Genomic DNA, 18426 nt, shown 5'->3' with positions numbered 1-18426 from the left:
ATATGTATGCAGAATATCTATTAGAGAATACATTTGGGAACAATGCTTGGGAGGAATGAGAGAAGTAGAATTATGTAGACAGAAAAGTTGAATTATGTTGCAATTGTACCAAAGGCCTTAATCATTCTCAGCTACGACAAAGGGGAGTGCTAGAACTTGCATGAACATTCAAAGATAACTCAGACAGAGGCAAGGGGGCTGGCTTCTGCATAGTCCAGTCCTTCAATGTGGAATGTCCCAGAAAGGGAGTTTAGCTATGGTGAAGCAGCACCCTTGCACTTCTCTTGCAACTCCTAGAGAAGTCCCAGTGTGGTCTTTCAGCTGCCAGCACTTGCAGCTGGTGAAATAATAGTACATTTATGGCAGAAAGCAGATCTGAGTAAGATGCAGAATCCACCAGTCTGTGGTTCTCACACATCTAATTAGGGAATGTTTTGGACAGTCTTTCACCTGGACTTTAGACTTGTCCCAGGAGGTTAATGATTTGGTGGTAGGAGTAGCTGGTATCTAAAGGTCTTTCCATTCCTCCCACAATGCAGCTCTACGCTTTTCTTACCTCACCTTACCATTGCTGCAGCCACTGGTTTTTATCTTATTTCTATAAGCAGCAGCTTCACAAAAATAATTGAAAAGGTAATCATTTAGAACCACACTAAAACAGATAGCTCACAAATAAGTACAATTAAGCTATTGTGTTTATTTACAGGGCTGCTGTTAGGATAATTAAAGAGAGAAAGTAATATTATGTTTAGACAGAAACAGTGGGAGGAAGAAGCTGGGCGTGTAGAACAAATTAAGCCACAAGAATATGCTTTACAGAAAAATATGGCTCTTATCAACATATGTTTTCTTTTAACTGCACTAATGTAATTTTCAATTTTAGTGACCCCTTTTGACTCTTTATATCCATCACTACCTTGTTCTCACTGTAACATTTTTAGTAAGCAGAATCCATTGGATGATGACTTTAAGAAAATAACATGTGGAAGCCACGGAGAACAACAAACTGAGGTGAAAGAAATCATCCTAAAATGACTAAAATTATGAATTTAGATTATAATTTATTGGAAATGGTCCATTTGGGGCCTAAGGATTTTTTCACATGAAGGGTCAAATTGGTAGTCAGAGAGACATAAAAGGGAAAATTTCCCATATGAATACTCCCTTCTTTTCAAAAAGAGAAGTAAGATTAAAGGCAAGTTTTATGACGTGTCATAAGAGCTGAGATTTTTTATGATTTGGCTTATTTATGCTCTAGGCTTTGTTTGTTCCATTTAACCCTTCCTCTTCATCCTTAAGGCTGATGCTTAAATATAAGTCATTTTTTACTTTGCCAAAGTCATAGTTTTCTACCGCTGTCAAATTGTGTGTGTGTGTGATTTAAGTATATCTGTATAGCTATATCTATATAGATATGTCAACTATATTGTCTCATGACCTTTCTCAGCAGTGTCATCTATAAAAGAAAATACACATCAAGCATTAAAAATAAAAGGCTTTAAAGGAAAGGTGTGTTTTATAGAGAAGATATAGAAATGCTTTGCATGATACATAGCAAAATGTCCTAATTTCTCCCTTCTTGTTTAAGTGCCCCATGCCTCATTTGACACTAGAGTTGCTCCACAAATGTTTGTTGATCTCTCTTTCCCAGTATTTTCTCCATTACAGTCTCTGCTGACTCTCCTATCTCTTTCTACTCCTCTCTCCTCAATGTGGGTTCTATTCCATTCTGATGTACACCCACCACGCAACTCGATTTAGTCTCTTTTTCTTTCAAGTTTCTCTATACAAAAAGTACAATAGTACTTTTAGCACAAAAATACCATAATAGACAAAGAAGCTGGAATGAAGGGCCTGATCAAAGCTGTATATCACATGCATTGCATTTCTCACTACTGTAGAAATGATCTTTGTGATGTGGACTGTCTTTACCATAATAAAGAGAAAGAAGGCTTATATGACAAATTCATTTCAAATGCATCAAAAACTGTGACACAAGGACAGCTGGTTGGAATGGAAGGTTCATTTACTCCATTACCACTGGTCTAGTCATGACTTGTATTTCTGGCTTTGAGAACTATAAGGTTGTATGGTAACAATTTTGGAACCATATAAATATACCATTAAATGATTTTTGTATTAAAATATTTGTAAAGCAACCAACCCATTTCAGGTAGGTTATGAACGGTTTTAGCAGCCACATGCTCTTCGCCATTGTTTCTAGTCGCCGTACTCCTCCATGCACTCCACTCCTCCACCCTCGACACCGCACTACCACCACACTGCACTCTGCTGCACCACCCTTATAAACCAGTCTCTTAGTTCAGGTGTACCCACCTATGCATGCCCACACCCTACTCCAGGTGCCCGCCATCAGGCATGCACTCAGGACTGCAGGGGTCCGTCATCCATCCTAATGGTGGGAGGGCAGAAAATCCTGATACCTTTTACCTACCCTACAGTCCACCTCCTCAGGGTTTCCTGCCATACACTCCATATATTTCTTTATGAACAAGGCAACCATGGCCCACAAAAGCAAATGAAATACATAACAAAATGACTAAATTCAATTTTCCTAGGGGCGGAAAGACAGAGTAGTTATTGGTACCAGCAATGGGAGATCCCTCCCATCTGGCAATATGCATGCTAATTTGGCATCTGAGGACAATATTGTCGCTGGCATCAGTGGCCTTCCAGGTCATGAGTACCACACTCGCTTTGCCAGTGAAGAGGCATCAGTGGGTTCTACATGCAGCAGGAGTGGAGAGCTCATATTGGGCCACAGAGTTATTACAAATGTCCCCTTGAGGATTGCCCGCTGATCTGCCACCCCAGGGTGGTAACACGCACCTGTGGCGGCCACTGCGCAGTCACCCATGGTATTATCTATAAATAGGCCTCCAGGCCATGACCCCAAGGGGCTATCAGAGCTACCCAGTGCATGTGGGGAGCCTTCACTGTCCAGGGCCATTCCCAGTCCACAGTCTGCCCTGGGTACACTCCAGTTGGGGCTGGCAATAGGATGTTGCCCTGCTGTCCAAGTCCAGGTTTTAAAAGATGTCTGAAGTCTTCATTTGTAATTGGATGGGAGCAGCGGCACGATGCAGCAATGCCTCCACTGGAGCCAGGCCGCCTTTCTTGCTCCTCTCATTTAATGTCTGCAACACCTCCCATAGAGGTTGGCTCAACCCGGCCAGTGTCTGAGTCGGGGCAGTGGCTCTTAGTCCTTGCTTCAGCGGGCCATTATACCTCTCTATAGTCCCTGCAGCTTTGGGAGTATAGGGAGTGTGAAACTTCCATTCAACACTCATGTCCTTGGCCCACTGCTACACCCGGGCTCCTGTAAAATGAGTCCCTTGGTCGCTCTCCACTACCAGCGGACGTCCATATGCAGCACATAGGCATGCCAATGCTGCCAAAACTGCCTTTTGGTCTGCATGTGGAGCAGGGTAAGCTGCCAATAACCCGGTAGCAGTGTCCACACAGGTGACCGCATATTGTTGTCCATCGGAGCGAGGTAGTGGTCCAATGATGTCAATCTGCCAGAGTGTCAGGGCTATCTACCCCTGCAACACCTGGCCTGTAGATGGAAAGGTCTCTGGGAGTAAGTCCTGGAACATACTACATATTGTTCATAAACAGTCTGAATTTCTTTTAAAGTTACAGGTAGACCCCAGGCACACACAGTGGCCCACATTGTCTTCTGCCCTGCGTGGAGCAAGTGTCTGTGTAGCCACTGCGCAACATCCCTCCCTGGAGCAGTTTCAAGCTATCGAACCCAGGCTAGGGTATCTGCCTCATCATTGCCTGGTGAGGCTAATGGGGCATATCCTGTGACATGATAAACAGTCACCTGCTTCTGATGCTCCAGATCCCATAGATCTTTCCATAGGGCCTGGCCCCACAATAGCCGATGCATGACTGTCCAGTTATTTAGATTCCACGTGGAAATCCACAGTGTCAGACCCCTGTACACAAACCAACTGTCAGTACAGAGGGGAAGGCTGATGGGCCACCGCCATCCATACTGCTCACAGTTCAGCCCATTGGCTGCTCTATCCTGTCCCGGTTTCAAACCAAATAGTGTCTGTTTCTGGGTGTACAGCCACCGCTGTCCAAGAGGCTGACTGGCCCCGGCTGGAGCCATCCGTATACCAGGCCTCTGCTGGAATCGGTTCTTGACCCTCCTTGTAGGGACTAGCTTTGGGTTTGGCTTCTACACAGGCTTCTGAAGTTGGTTCCATACTAACATATGTCACAGGACCAAGAACCTCCTGCAACTCCACCCTTAAGGGGCTAGTTGACAGGGTGCAGTGCTGTTTTAAGTATGCCCCCCACTTCGCCAAAGTGGGCGTTTGAGCAGTACCACTATGGGGCTTTGTTGTCCAGTCCCGTACCCATCCAGCTATTGGGTAAGTGGTTCTCAGTGAGACAGGGGCTGTGGCAGTTATAATTTCAGTGGCTAGTAAGGCTGCGTATACCGCAGCTGACTGTTTCTCAATTAAGGAATACCTAACCTCAGCCCCCTTCCAGAGTTGGGACCAGAACCCAATAGGCTATCGTAGCCTCTCTGATTTCTGCCAGAGTCCCCATTTGAACCCTTCCTGAGTAACATGCACATCGAGCTCACAGAGTCGGGCTGGGTCAAAAACCTGCAAGGCCTGAGCAGTCTTTATAGTTCGTTTGGCCATGGCAAATGCTGTGTCTGCCTCAGCTGACCAATCCCACTCGGCTCTCTTGTGTATTAACATATTCAATGATTGTAGGAGCTGGGCCATGTGAGGTACAAATGCCCTCCAGTAACGCAGCAGACCCAGAAAGGCTTGCAGCTGCTTCACTGTGGTTGGAGTGGGGTAAGCTTGCACTATATCTATCACAGCTTCAGGGATAACCTTTGTCTTACCCGACCAAACAACTCCCAAGGACTTAACTGACAGTCCAGGCCCCTGCAGTTTGCTTTCATTGATTGCCCAGCCGCATGTTTTCAGATGTGTTAATAAGAAAGGTACTGCCTTTTCCAGATCTGTAAGAGAGTCACTTGTCAACAAAATGTCATCAATATAGTGGCATAAACGCACTGAAGATGGCCTTTCCCACCGGGCCAAATCTGCTGCCACCAGCCCATGACACAGAGTAGGGCTGTGCAGGTATCCCTGTGGCAGCACAGTAAATGTCCATTGCTGGCCTTCCCAGGTGAAGGCGAACTAAGCCGAACTGGTCTTGACTTCTTGGGGCGATATCTATCGAAAAAAAAGCATTTGCCATATCGGCTACAAAATGATACATTCCCAGCTTGCTGGTGGCTCAGTCGATCCATCAAATCTGCCACTGAAGGCACTGCAGCATGCAAGGGGGGAACTATCTTATTCAACTCACAGTAATCTACTGTCATGCGCCAAGAGTCATCGGGCTTCTTCACCGGCCACACTGGTGAATTGTAGGGGCTGTGGGCAGTACGCACAATGCCCGCTTTCTCCAGTTCTGATATTGTGCCTGTAATTTCTTTGTAGCCTCCAGGCAACTAATATTGCTTGGTATTAGTCACTCACCTAGGGACTGGCAGTTGCAGGGGCGGATGCTTAGCGTGTCCTCTCACCACTGCCTTTACCACTCGCACTCTAAGGTGAAACTCTCCGACTGTGGTTTCTAGCCATAAGCCACATAGTACATCCACCCCCAGGATGTACTCCGGGATGGGCGATACATATACTTTATACTCTTTTGGGAGTAATTGCCCAATCCCCAGAGATAGTCTTACTGCTGTCATTTTGACACTCTGGCCTCCATAGCCATCAATATAACAAGTAGACCCATGAAATCTTTCTGGATTTCCATAGAGCAGAGTACATTCTGCTCCTGTGTCTACCAGAGCTAGTAGTCGGGGACCAGTGGATGGCAAGCTCCACATTAGCTACCACGTTAGTTGGGGACCAGTGGATGGCAAGCTCCACATGTGGCCTCTGGTCCCCACCCGTGCCCTGTGGATGGGTTCCTTGGCCCTCACCCTATTCAAAAAATATCAGGCCATCACCCAAGGACGGGGTTGGCAGCAAGTGGTCTTCCAGGCGCAGGGCGCACGCCTGAGGCCTGGAGCTTCCAGGTTCCCCCTAAGCAGCAGGGTGTGAACCTCTAGTCTTCTCGCAGCTGCTGCCATAATTCCAATAAATATGCATTGGGCTTCGCATGTATTTTAGTGCCATCTACACCTGCTCTTACTAAATCCATCCACATTTGGTTACGGGTAACTTTTATAGGTTCTGTGATGCCAAGAGGCTTCCTTGCCCTCCTTGGCATTCCTTTTGACCTTTCAGAAACTACCCGTATTCCTTTCTGAGAGCGCCGGCTCTCAACTTCGCCCAAGCTGGCTATCATGGTTGTGACGTCATGTATCTGACGTCCCACATAGGGTGCTAGAACTGCCATGAGGGATCCAAATGTGGATGAGGGGGCATTCTTTAATGCCAAGTCTCTCATCCCTGCTGTGAAACGCTCGTCGTCAGGACCACGCGTATTCACATTAAACATGGCCTGCCGCATCCCCAATTCCCGAAGTACCTGCACCAGCTCGGCGTGCGTCTGCCATCCGCTTACTGTCTCCGGCACGTCTCCTGCATCAGCCCATACTGTCCGTATGGCAGCCATTATCCACTCCAGGAGGGTGTGGTCGCCCTGGCCATACAGCCGGCTGTTCTGCAGCCTCTGTTGCAAGGATGGGTGTGAAGTCACGGAGGCCAATCTCTCCATCTCTTGTGCCGTGCAAATAATCCCATTCACCCCCAGGTCCCATAAACGTAGCAGCCTGGCTGCCAAGGGTTCCCCTGGTTTCTGGCGAAACTGTTTGCCCAAGTCCACCAGTTCCGCCTGGGTTTATGGTCGATAGGTAGTAAATTCGTTCATCTGTGGTGGTCCAGCAGCCTGACCCCCTGTGGCCATAGGTCGCTGCCGCTTCATTTTCTGAGCCACCACCGGGTGGTCCCCGAGCATGGGACCAGCCTCCTCCTCCTCTCCAGAGGAGTCTGGCATCTCTGGGGTCGCAGGTTGGTTTGCCATCGCCGGTTGAGACTCAGGCAAAGGGCCCGCCTCCCTCTCCTGAGGAGGGGTCTGGCATCTCCGGAAGGGTGGGTCTGTTTCTCCGAACTTCTTCCTCCAGAATCCTCAAGTGTTGTTGCAGTATCCGCATCTCTTCTCGCATCTCATCCCGTACTTGCTGGATCCTAGATTGCTCTTTCTGCCTGGACTCTCGCAGAGCTGTGAGAAACACCCATCCCATGGCTCCTGCAGCCTCGCGGGCACTGCATCCATTTAGAGTCTCTTCTATTTCATACAGGACCTGTTCCAACTGCCCCGGGGACCCATCTACCTCTGGCCATTCCTGGGGAGGTGCCCACTGGGCGAGGAGGTCGGCTACTGAGTACCATCTGCTTGTGGCTGGCCATCCGGCAATGCCTCCCCAGGTTCTGAAGGGTTTCGTCTGGGTAGAGCCGTCCTGCTTCAAACCGTCTTCCTGCCGTCTACGCCAGTTGTAAGGCAACTAACCCATTCCGGGCAGGTTAATGAACAGTTCCAGCAGCCACATGCTCTTGCCGTTTTTTGTAGTTGCCGTACTCCTCCATGCACTCCATTCCTCCACCCTCGACACCGCACCCCCACCACACCGCACTCTGCTGCACCACCCTTATAAACCAGTCTCTTAGTTCAGGTGTACCCACCTACGCATGCCCACACCCTACTCCAGGTGCCCGCCATCAGGCATGCACTCAGGACTGCAGGGGTCCGTCATCCATCCTAATGGTGGGAGAGCAGAAAAGCCTGATACCTTTTACGTACCCTACAATATTGTTAAAATGTTCTTTAAAATTTTACATCTGCTTGGAACTAGAAAAGATATTTCAAGAAATATTAGTGTTCATTTTATTCCATTCTCTCAGTTTTCTGAAAAAATTCTCCCTTCCATGGTGCTTTTCCATGAGATAGGATCAAAAGTCTTTTCCTTTATTGTTCTTGGTATCTGGAAGAAACTTCTTGGATTTCTCTGCCTCATTGATGCTATCTTTTCTTCCTTTCACATAGTTCTTGAAAGTCTCTTCTCTTTTGCCTAAAGCTCTCTTAATTTTCTTCTCCCTTTGTGGTTATTTAACTGTGTAATTGTATTATCTAACTTTATAAATCATTTGAGATTCTATAAGTGACAGTGTGAATAAAGTGCTCCTTGAGTTGGGCTTGTAATTCAGTGGAAAGTTTTGCTTAAACAGCAGTTGAAGTAAGTTGGATTCTTTCCTGATTTTCACTTTTTGCAATTTAAACCTATATGACACCAGAAAGGAAAAATTGCTCCCACATGATCAATTTACACTTCTCTTGTGCATTAGTAATTTGATCCTGCGTTAAACATGTTAACCACACTCTCCCTTTTTTATGAGTTCCCCTAGCCACTATAATAATTTTATGTTATTTGCAAACTGGTTGTTATTATATTACAGAAAGCAAAAAGATGACATTCACAAATTCAGACTTACTAAGTGTAGGGTAAGGAAAAAGTATCAGGCTTTTCTGCCCTCCTGCCATTAGGGTAGATGAGGGAACCCTGTGGTCCTGAATGCAGGCCTGATGGCGGCCACCTGAAGTGGGTTACACCTGGGCTGAGAGACTGAGTTTCTAAGGGCGGCATCACGGGGACGCCAGCAGAAGCCAAGAATGAACGGAAGCCGAGAGAAGAGAAGTGGAGAGAAGGCCGGAGAGCCCAGAAAGAGTGAAGACTTGCTGGGGGCTGGGAGGCCTGGCAGCCTCCCGGCCCCCCAGCACCTCTGCCTCCCATATGCCTGATAAATCGAAATAAAATACCTGAAAAAGCCACTGACTCCTCCTTTACCCAGTCTGCTGGATCAGAAAACCTGCTCCGTGGCCATGTCCTGCCCCTACACTAAGCCATATGTAATCTATAATAATAACGATAAATATTCTTGTTTATTTTGCTTTTGCATTTATAATAATCTTTGTTATAGGCACTGCTGCCCGCCTACATATTATCTGTTTCCTGACTAACTGGACCACAGTTTTATGCATTGAACAGTATCCATTTTAATTAATTATCGTGGCAATTGGGGTTCAGAGTCTACTACCTATCACCACAGCTTTCTTAGAGGTGACATCCCATGGGTGTAGAGCCAGAGATCTCAAGGAGTTCTAGGGTTCCAATATTCCTACATACATTCAATTCCAGAATTCAAAATCTCACTCCTTCACTACCAAACCCAAGAAGTTGACATAGCTTACTTGCGAAGGCAGGGATTTCCCTAGAGTACTGAAACTCTTATAATTAAGTTCTGAGCCTGACCCTCAGCAGCTTAAGCTTGAGGAGATAAGTTTCCTTATGCTGCCAAAGAAGTACTCTGAATTTCCACTTTACCTTCACTCATGATTATCAAGAGGCAAACTTTTCAGTCTTTCTCAATACACCCAGGTAACTCAAAAAGGGTGTAGGGTAAGTAAATGTTATCAGGCTTTTCTGCCCTCCCGTCATTGGGATTGATGGTGGATCCTTGTGGTCCCGAATGCATGCCTGATGGCGGGCACCTGGAGTAGGGTGTGGGCATATGGTATTCACCTGGGCTAAGACTTGGCCTATAAGGGTGGCGTCATGGAGACACCGGCAGAGAGAAGCAGTACCATGAGAAGAGAAGAAGCTGGGAGAGAGCAGAACCATGAAAGGAGCAGAGAAGAAATAGCCATGAGAGAAAGCCCAAGAGCCCAGAAAGAGTGAAGACTTGCTGGGGGCTGGGAGGCCAGCCTCTGTGTACCTGCCTGCTGTGTACCTGGTAAATCCCAATAAAAGCCTGCAAAAGCCACTGAGGGCTCCAGGACTGTTTCTTCCTTTACCCCTTCTGCTCGGGTCATAGAGAACCTGCTCCGTGTTCTCCTGCTGCTACAAGGGGCCATCAGATTCTTGTTACCTTTAAAATTTGTATTTCCTTTTTTGAATAATGAGATATTGTACCTGTGATTACAGTCTTTCCCACCCATATTCTATCTTAGTTTACCACATGTGAAAATGCTGACATTGCACTCTCTAGCATTCCAAGAGCTATTCCAAGAGCATTCCAATTAGTGCTCCACTTACACTAGTGATGGGTCTTCATTGCTCTATAGCTGAGTCCAAAATTCTATTATCTCAAACAACTCCTGGCATCAATTCTCTTAATGTATATTTTCTGGATGAAATAGACTCTGATGCATATTTTTATGCAGGAAGTTTATCAGGAGAGCCCTAGAGAATAATACCTGGGAGAGCTAGGGAACAATACCCATTAAGAATGGAAGGTATGGGTTTGAGTAATCAATTGCTCAATTGCAATACAAGCTTCAATGAAATCCTTGGGAATCAAATCCTGACATTTTTCATTAGTATCCATGAAGTAATATAGGATTTTACTTGCTCAAAGCAACTAGTCTTTGGATGTGGATTATCCCTGGGGAGGGGGTATGATCTTACATCAAATATGTGTCTTCAGCTAAGGGAAATTATCATAAGGAACCAAAGTAAGAGTAATTGAGAATAAATGCTTTATGCATGAAGGAGGGATTGGGCAGGACATTCAAGGTACACAGTCTAGTCGAGTTTCTTTTAAATTTAAAGAATAAGATGAATACATCTTCACACCTTGAGAGCCTAAGACAATGTCTGGCATTTAGTAACAGGTCAACAACTTCCTGATAACTGCATTTAATATTAGCACTAGCTGGCAAATTAGTGATATTGTTTGTTAATCAAAGATTAGAGGGCCTCCCCGGTGGCGCAGCGGTTGAGCACTGGGTTGCGAAGCTGCAGCCTCTGCAGCGCTGGTTCAATCCCTGCTGCTCCCTGGCCACTGGAGGAGGGTCCCACATGGCGCGCAGACCTCTCCTGCCGCCCGCTGCTCCCCTCAGCAGTGTACCTTGGTCCCTCTGCCTGCTCTACTCCCTGCTCTGGCTCTGGTGAATTCTCTCACCCTCCCGCGCCTCTGACTGTACCCAGTGCTTGTATAAATAATAAATAAATAAATCTTAAAAAGAAGATTAGAAATAATTATTCACCATTTTTATTTAAATGGAAGAGTTTGTCTTTAAGCTTGAGTTTATTGATAATAAAACCTATTCGCTTATTACTCATTATCTCAACCCATACTTTTTGAGTGCTTTAACATGTGCTAAGCATTATAGCACATTAAAGCAAATGATTTTTCTTAATTGAAAATACATTCCTGCCTTCACATTTGTGTTAAAGAGAACAGCTAGCTCCCCCTTTTCTTTTAATAACTATTTGGAAAAGTAGCGTGGAAATTGATGTTATTTCATGCCCTTTGGGTCTCCACTAGTCATTATAAGGATAATCTCTTTAATAGCTTACATTTGTTGTACGTGGGTGGGGACATGTGTGTGAGGGAAATAATGATAATAGTTATAGTGTCCACTCCCACTACACTGGTATGCTTACAGTCTTGATTCTATTTGTGGTTTCATAAAGACCAGACACAGAAGCAACAATCTGAAATAGACAATCATTTAAATGAAGACTTACTGATCATAATTTCCCAGCTGTGCTAATTTAAATATATAAAAAATGCTTTTTCTTATTAAAAAAAACTTGTTTTCATAATCTTTTCTCATGACTTTATAACTAAATGACTGCAGTTGTGCATATTTATACAACTGCATCTATTGCAGAATTCATTGGCACATCATTGGCCTATATGACAATTGACTAGAAATTATGAGTTGACTCTCATCAACCATCTTAGTATTTCACCCTGGTTTTCACTTGGATGATCTACGTTGGAAAAATATGCCACACAGATGCTCAAATGTAAAAAAAAAATATTTAAAAATTTGCTCCCTTATTTTCCATATAGACTCTAGCTTAAGTAAAAACATAGCCTGTTAGCTCCCAATAGTAGATGGTCATAGAACATGAATTCAGTTAAAAATATGCAGTATGACTATTTCCACACATCTCTTTCACCAAATTCTCTGATCCCCAATCATGTTAAAAGAAGAATTACCACTTAGACCCATTACAAATACCAAGAAAATAAAAGACATATATTTTAGGTGACAACAATACAGTAGAGGGCATACGGGTATTCCTTTGATCTATATACCCTATGTTTGTGTTGACAAAACTAGTTGAGGGAACATGTGTTCTAGGAGTGAGGAGTATTCAAGTCGACAATATATTCCATTTATGAGATAATGACATATAAAGTTACTATCTTATGAATGATTATCTTTCAAAAAGTAGCTTTTGTACATTTAAGTCTCCCACACTATGTCTCCCCCACCTCTCACCTCTATTCCTATGCTGGGGTTGTTTCTTTTCATTCTTTCAATAATTTAAACTATCAATGTGTTTTGAAAATTGGTTTAACAGTTGATTATTTTAAAAATTGTGTTGCAAACATAGATAATGTTATTTTAGGAAAGGATAGAGTTTTTCTTCACCTGAATTATCAACAGAAGCAGCTACAAAAAATAGCCAATAAGTTTAATCCTTCTGTATTTTGACATCCCTAGTTTACCTGTTCCTTTTTTATTTTATTGTTTGCTAAAAATTCGCAATAAAAAAGAGTAACAAAGCAATTTTCCATTGGTTACTATATATATTATTGACCTTGTTCAGTGACTTTCTAACATTCATGTGCCTAGATTTCACATAGGGATCTGAACACAGCCTGAGAGTCTGCATTTCTAACAAGTCTCTAGATGATGTTGATGCTACTGACCTATGGAACACAATTTGGTAACAAAGGTCTAGTTGGTATGTTTCACTACTGAAAAAATTAAAATAATATACAAAAACAAACTTTCCTTTGATAAGAGATGAAAGATAACTCATACCCAGTGAGAAAAAAAAGGAAAATTGTATTAGAATATTTGTATACAAAACATGTTAGAATAAACATATATATTGAAAAGAAAATACAAAGAAAAATAATTCCAAGAGAGAAAATAGAAGTCCAATATTAGAAAAAGTTATAGTCAAGTTTTCTCATGTGAACTCTGCCTTGAAACTGATTTTAAGTTCTTGGAAATAGCGAGCAAGGGCATCCTTATTGTTATCATTTTGACATCATTTCTGAGAAGCTTAGTGATTGCTAGAAGAAATAGTGAAGTCTTAAATAGTAGGATTTAGAGGAAAATTCTCTCTTTCGAGTTTCAAGAAGATATATTTAATATTTGGACAAAATTAAGTAAAGTTTGTGTTCAGTCTCTGCTACAAATATACTTATCTGTGGGGAAATAATTTCTATGCTATCATTTTCAAATCTGAAATATGGAAGTGCTATATTAGGTGTTCTCAAAATTAACTTCCAACTTTAATAGTCTATCATGTTATGATTCTGGTATATATTCATGAAGTTATTTAATAGCCTACTTCCTGAACTCTCAATTTTTTTTTCTCAGCTGTGGAGATTGATGTCAGCCAATGCCAACATATTGCAAAACTTTCTTAGATTCCTCTCTAATTATTTTTTAACCTTTAAGGCTACATTTTAATTCTTTAATAAATAGCAATTCTCTGTATCTATCTTTTCCTTTCCAATATTACCTACCAAATGAAACCCAAATTGATTGTTCTGACATGCTCAGAATCTGAGAAGTTAATACTTCAGGTTAACCTTAATTCAAACTTCTTAGGTTCACTTCTGAATTGGAGAAAATCAAGAAGTACATTGAATAATCTGCACAATGAATACTTAAGATCTGAAACAAATGCAATAAAGATAGTACTAATAATTACCTGACAAAAATTAAAAGGACAGATAGTGAAAATTCCTGAACTCCATTACAAACCAGTAAATTAAGAAATCTTACCAAATGATGATTTAATTCACATACACACAAAGGTAACTTCTGACTAATGCTTAGGAAATGTAAAAGTTCTATATTTAAAATGTAATTGAATCTTGAAGAATAGCCTACACCAGAAGTTTCAGAAGCATATTACTGTATAAAGTAAAGCAATGTTTGCATAAGAAAGAGATGTTTTATTCCTGAGAGGTATTCTTAAGTGACAGAAACTATTGAATTAATGGATGAAACAAATGAAGGAATATATTCAAAGCTGGCACTTAACGATTAAACTAGCAAGTATGACATTGTTACTAATATTGTATAGTAACAGTAAGGTCTCAAAAACAGTGAATTTAAATTTACTTAAATGTTACTTTAGAGAATGATTTAGAATAAAACTAATACTGAATGGACTGTAATGGATTGATGATAATAGGATACAAATCCCATGCAAGATAAAACTTAAGTTTACATTTGATAAAGCCAATAGTACACTGAAAATTATTATGTACGTTTTCTTATTTATAGTACTAGAAGCTTTCTTCTTTACAAGTTTTACATTCTTAAAAGGATTTCAGTTCCTTCTAAAACAATATTTAGGTATTATAAAATAAAGGTAAAACATAAACAACAGGTAAGCCATGTAAAGAAAGGGGTATATGCAAAATTAATCTAGGTAGCCTCAACAGATGAACAGAATGGATAGAGAAAATGTGAGGGGTGTGTGTATATATTTCATGACATATATAATGTATACATATCAGACTTAAAGGCATTATTTATACAACAGATAGAGAATAAACTTAATTTGCTTAAAACGAAGTATAAAGCAGTCTTGTTAGCTATAGACTAAGAATATTTTACACCACTTTTTACTCCATCAAAAGAAAAAACTAAACAAAGGTATAATATTAAAACAGTGATTTAAAAATGAAATAATGATGCAATGATTTCAGCTTCATGCTTTCTGGCAAGTAACACACAAATAAGACCAAATAAGTTGAAGAGACTGTAATCTCAGACCACAGAAATCATACCTATGCTTCAGGAGATAGAGCCCTTTTCATGATCATAATATATTAAAAAATTATCATGCAGTTTTTGCTACAATGAATATTGAGTAACATAGTAAAAAGTTCTGGAAAAAACTAGAAAACAACTTTCTTACAGCTGTTTCTTACAAAATAATGGTAAAATGTTGAATTTAATTTCTGGGAAAACAGAAGAATGAAAACACCAGAAATCTGTTTTCTCACATAGGCAAGAACTGTACTGGCAGAATTTGTTGAATGTAACTTTTCCAGAACTCTGGCAAACTTTTTGAAGATTTGCAATACTAAGCATGAATAGTAAATTGTAATACATTTCAGCAAATTTTATCTCTTAGCATAGTAGTGGATACCAATCCCCCATCCATTGACCCTGAGGTATGTAGCTATGCAAATGTTCCTGGAGCAACTTACACACAGCTTGAGGGACCCAAGGTGGACAAAAGGACCCTGTCTTCTCAATATTAGGTATCTCTTCTGATTACTGATTGCTGCTTCTGATCACAGAGATACAGACAAACAATAAACAGACATTGTTATGCTTCATCTATTGTTTCAAGTGTCTCCATTTTGGACTGAAATGAGTTGCAGGTGATTTAATTGGTCAGTACCGTTTCACTACCTTCATTTTTTTTTTCTTTTTCACTATTGGTATCCACCTTCATTTTTTTTTTTCTTTTTCACTATTGGTATCCAGCCATTGAAGACCAGACCATTGAGAATCAACTGCATATAAAAGGTAAATTAGAAAGAAAACACATATGATCAGAGGAAGTCAAAAGCTCATAAAAAAATTAAGAACTTAAGTGTACATCTCAGACTACTCCTTGGTACAAAGAGAATGAACATCAATTTCAAAATATAGCACCAGCAAACCCAGTGGTAGGAAAACAATTTAATTTCCACAGTTATCACATTTTTACCACATTCTTAGGTTCAAATATATATTTTTCAACAAAAATAAATCATAAAATACAAAGGGACAGGAAAGTATAACTCATTCAGAGAAAGAAAAATAAAAAGAAATGCCTCTGGAAAAAACCAGATTGCAGATATACTAGCTAAAGACTTTAAAACAAGTTTTACAAGATTTGTCAAAAGCTTACAGGAAACTTGGAGAAGCTGAAGAAGATGATGTAAAAAGTTGAAATAGTGATTGAGAGGCAGTAAATTAAAAATAAATCTAAAAAACTCTGGAGCTGAGCAACAGATGAATGAAACTAAGACCTGCTTTTTAAAAAAAATATATTAAAATGGATAAAACTTTATTAGGTTAAGAAAATAAGAGAAATTAATAAAATAATAAATAAAAAATGAAGAGACACTAGAGGTGATAACACAGAATTATCAAATATCATAAAAAACTATTCTGAAAGTGGCATTAAAACAAATTGGATAACCTAGAAGAGATGGAAAAATTTCTAGGAAAACATCAAGACTGAGTTATGTAGAAATAGAAAGAGTGACCAATAATGATTAAGAATATTCAATAGGAAAATAGAAAACTTCCTATCACAGAAAAGCCCAGAATCAGATGGTTTCACTGGTGAGTTTTACTAATAATTTAAAGAATTAATATCAATGAAGGAGAATGGATGGAGAGTAAGTTGAAGAGACTGTAATCTCAGACCACAGAAAGCATACCTATGCTTTCATACCTAACCTTCATACACATGGTCAATGATTTTTCTAGGAAAGTGCCAAACAATTCAATGGGGAAAGAACTCTTGTTAACAAATGGTATTGTAAAACTGGATCTCCACATTCAATCAAAATAAAGATAGATCCTGACCTGACATCAAATACAAAAATTAACTCAAAATGGATTAATGATGTAAATCTACAAAAGCTGCAGAAGAAAATAAAGGTGAAAATCTTCATTACATTACTACATCATTACATTGGATTTGGCAATAATTTCTTGGTCATGATCTGAAAGGCATAAACAACAAAAGAAAAATTAGACATATTGGACTCCAAAAAATTTAAAAATTTTGTGAATCAGAAGACACTATAAAGAAATAAAAAAGAAAAGCCCATACATTAGGAGAAAGTATTTTCAAATCATATATCAAATAATGAATTAATATCCAGAATATAAAGATAACTCTTAAAACTCAAAAACAGAAAAGCAAATCACCCAATTAAAAAAATGAATGAAGAATTTTAATAGATGTTTCTCCAAAGATTATATACAAATAATCAATAGCACATGAAAAGTTACTAATCATTACGGAACTGCAATTTGAAACTACTCTTCTATGGTGTTCAGAAGCAGCTCTAGAAAGGAGAGAGAGAAGAATAAAACAGAAAAAGACTGTTTTAAACCTGAATGAGATGACTGACAAATCATTAACTTGTCAGAATTTTTCTCTTAGCAAATAGATTATGTTTTCTCTGTCAGACAGAATGAAGCCTAAAAACAGACATTTTAGTTCAGCTTTATAAAATAAATCAAGTAAAATTTCAGCACATCTAAGTCTACACACTATTAATTGTGTGCCTTCTACAAGGATATAAAGTGAAATAAGAAACCAGAAAGGTAAAAGCAGTTATCTTGCTTATTACTTACTGGATTTGTCTGACATCTTTTGGCATTGGTTTGAAAGGCAGACCTCATAGAAATTGTGGTCTATCATCAGGAGATTTCCAGGCTAAAGATAAATTATACTGGTCTTCTCCAGTTGGATGTGCATTGCTGTGTTGATGCCAAAGAGGGATAACTACATCTGTTTCTATGGCACATTTCCTTCTACTTTCTCACATAAGAAAACAGTCAGGCATTTGTTAGAGCTGGACATTGAGGTACAGATTTTCTAATGACAGTCTCCTGAAACCTGCATATAAAACCCTAGAACCCCTGTAACAAACCTGATGATTTACCTAGTCAAGCTCTGTTTTATATTTAACCTCTAAATAAATTTAGAGAATTTACACTTAATTCTCTAAATAAAAAAAAAAAATGATTCTGGTCACTGCATGATATATCAGGCTAAAAATAATGAATTTCTATTGAGAGTTGTCAAGCGATTTGTAAATTGCATCCTAGTAAGGATAAGGACAGTCTTGGGTAAGGTATTATCTTTGGTAACTTTATATCTCTATCTCAGCTTACAGAGGAAGATATATCCTTATTTAGAAAAGCATTTTAAATTGTTGGAAGAAGTTACTGGTTTTCCCTTTCTCTAAGATGGGAAAATTTGTCAATTGAATCCCCAACCACGTAACTGACTTCAGTATATTCAAAATGCTATTTAATAGATTATTATCTTTTTTTCCCACTGAGAATATTTTACCCTACATTATTGAATGACAAGTACATAGAAGGCAACTATCTCTGTCATCTTGGTAGCCATATTCTCTTCTTTGATCATATTTTGTGTGTCTGGTAAATGGTTCCCTAAATATCCATGTTCAAAGCAATTACAGAAATTTTGAGACTTATTCTACAACTGTTCAAAATCCACATTTTGGTACAGTTGTATTTGTATAATTCTTGCTGTTGCTACTTGTTCGGTACTAATTTTTCTTTATCAGAAACTTGCTACTT

The sequence above is a fragment of the Talpa europaea genome, assembly GCF_964194135.1.
Source record: "Talpa europaea genome assembly, chromosome: 4".
Taxonomy (NCBI): domain Eukaryota; kingdom Metazoa; phylum Chordata; class Mammalia; order Eulipotyphla; family Talpidae; genus Talpa; species Talpa europaea.
Note: the sequence above shows the minus strand (reverse complement) of the source record.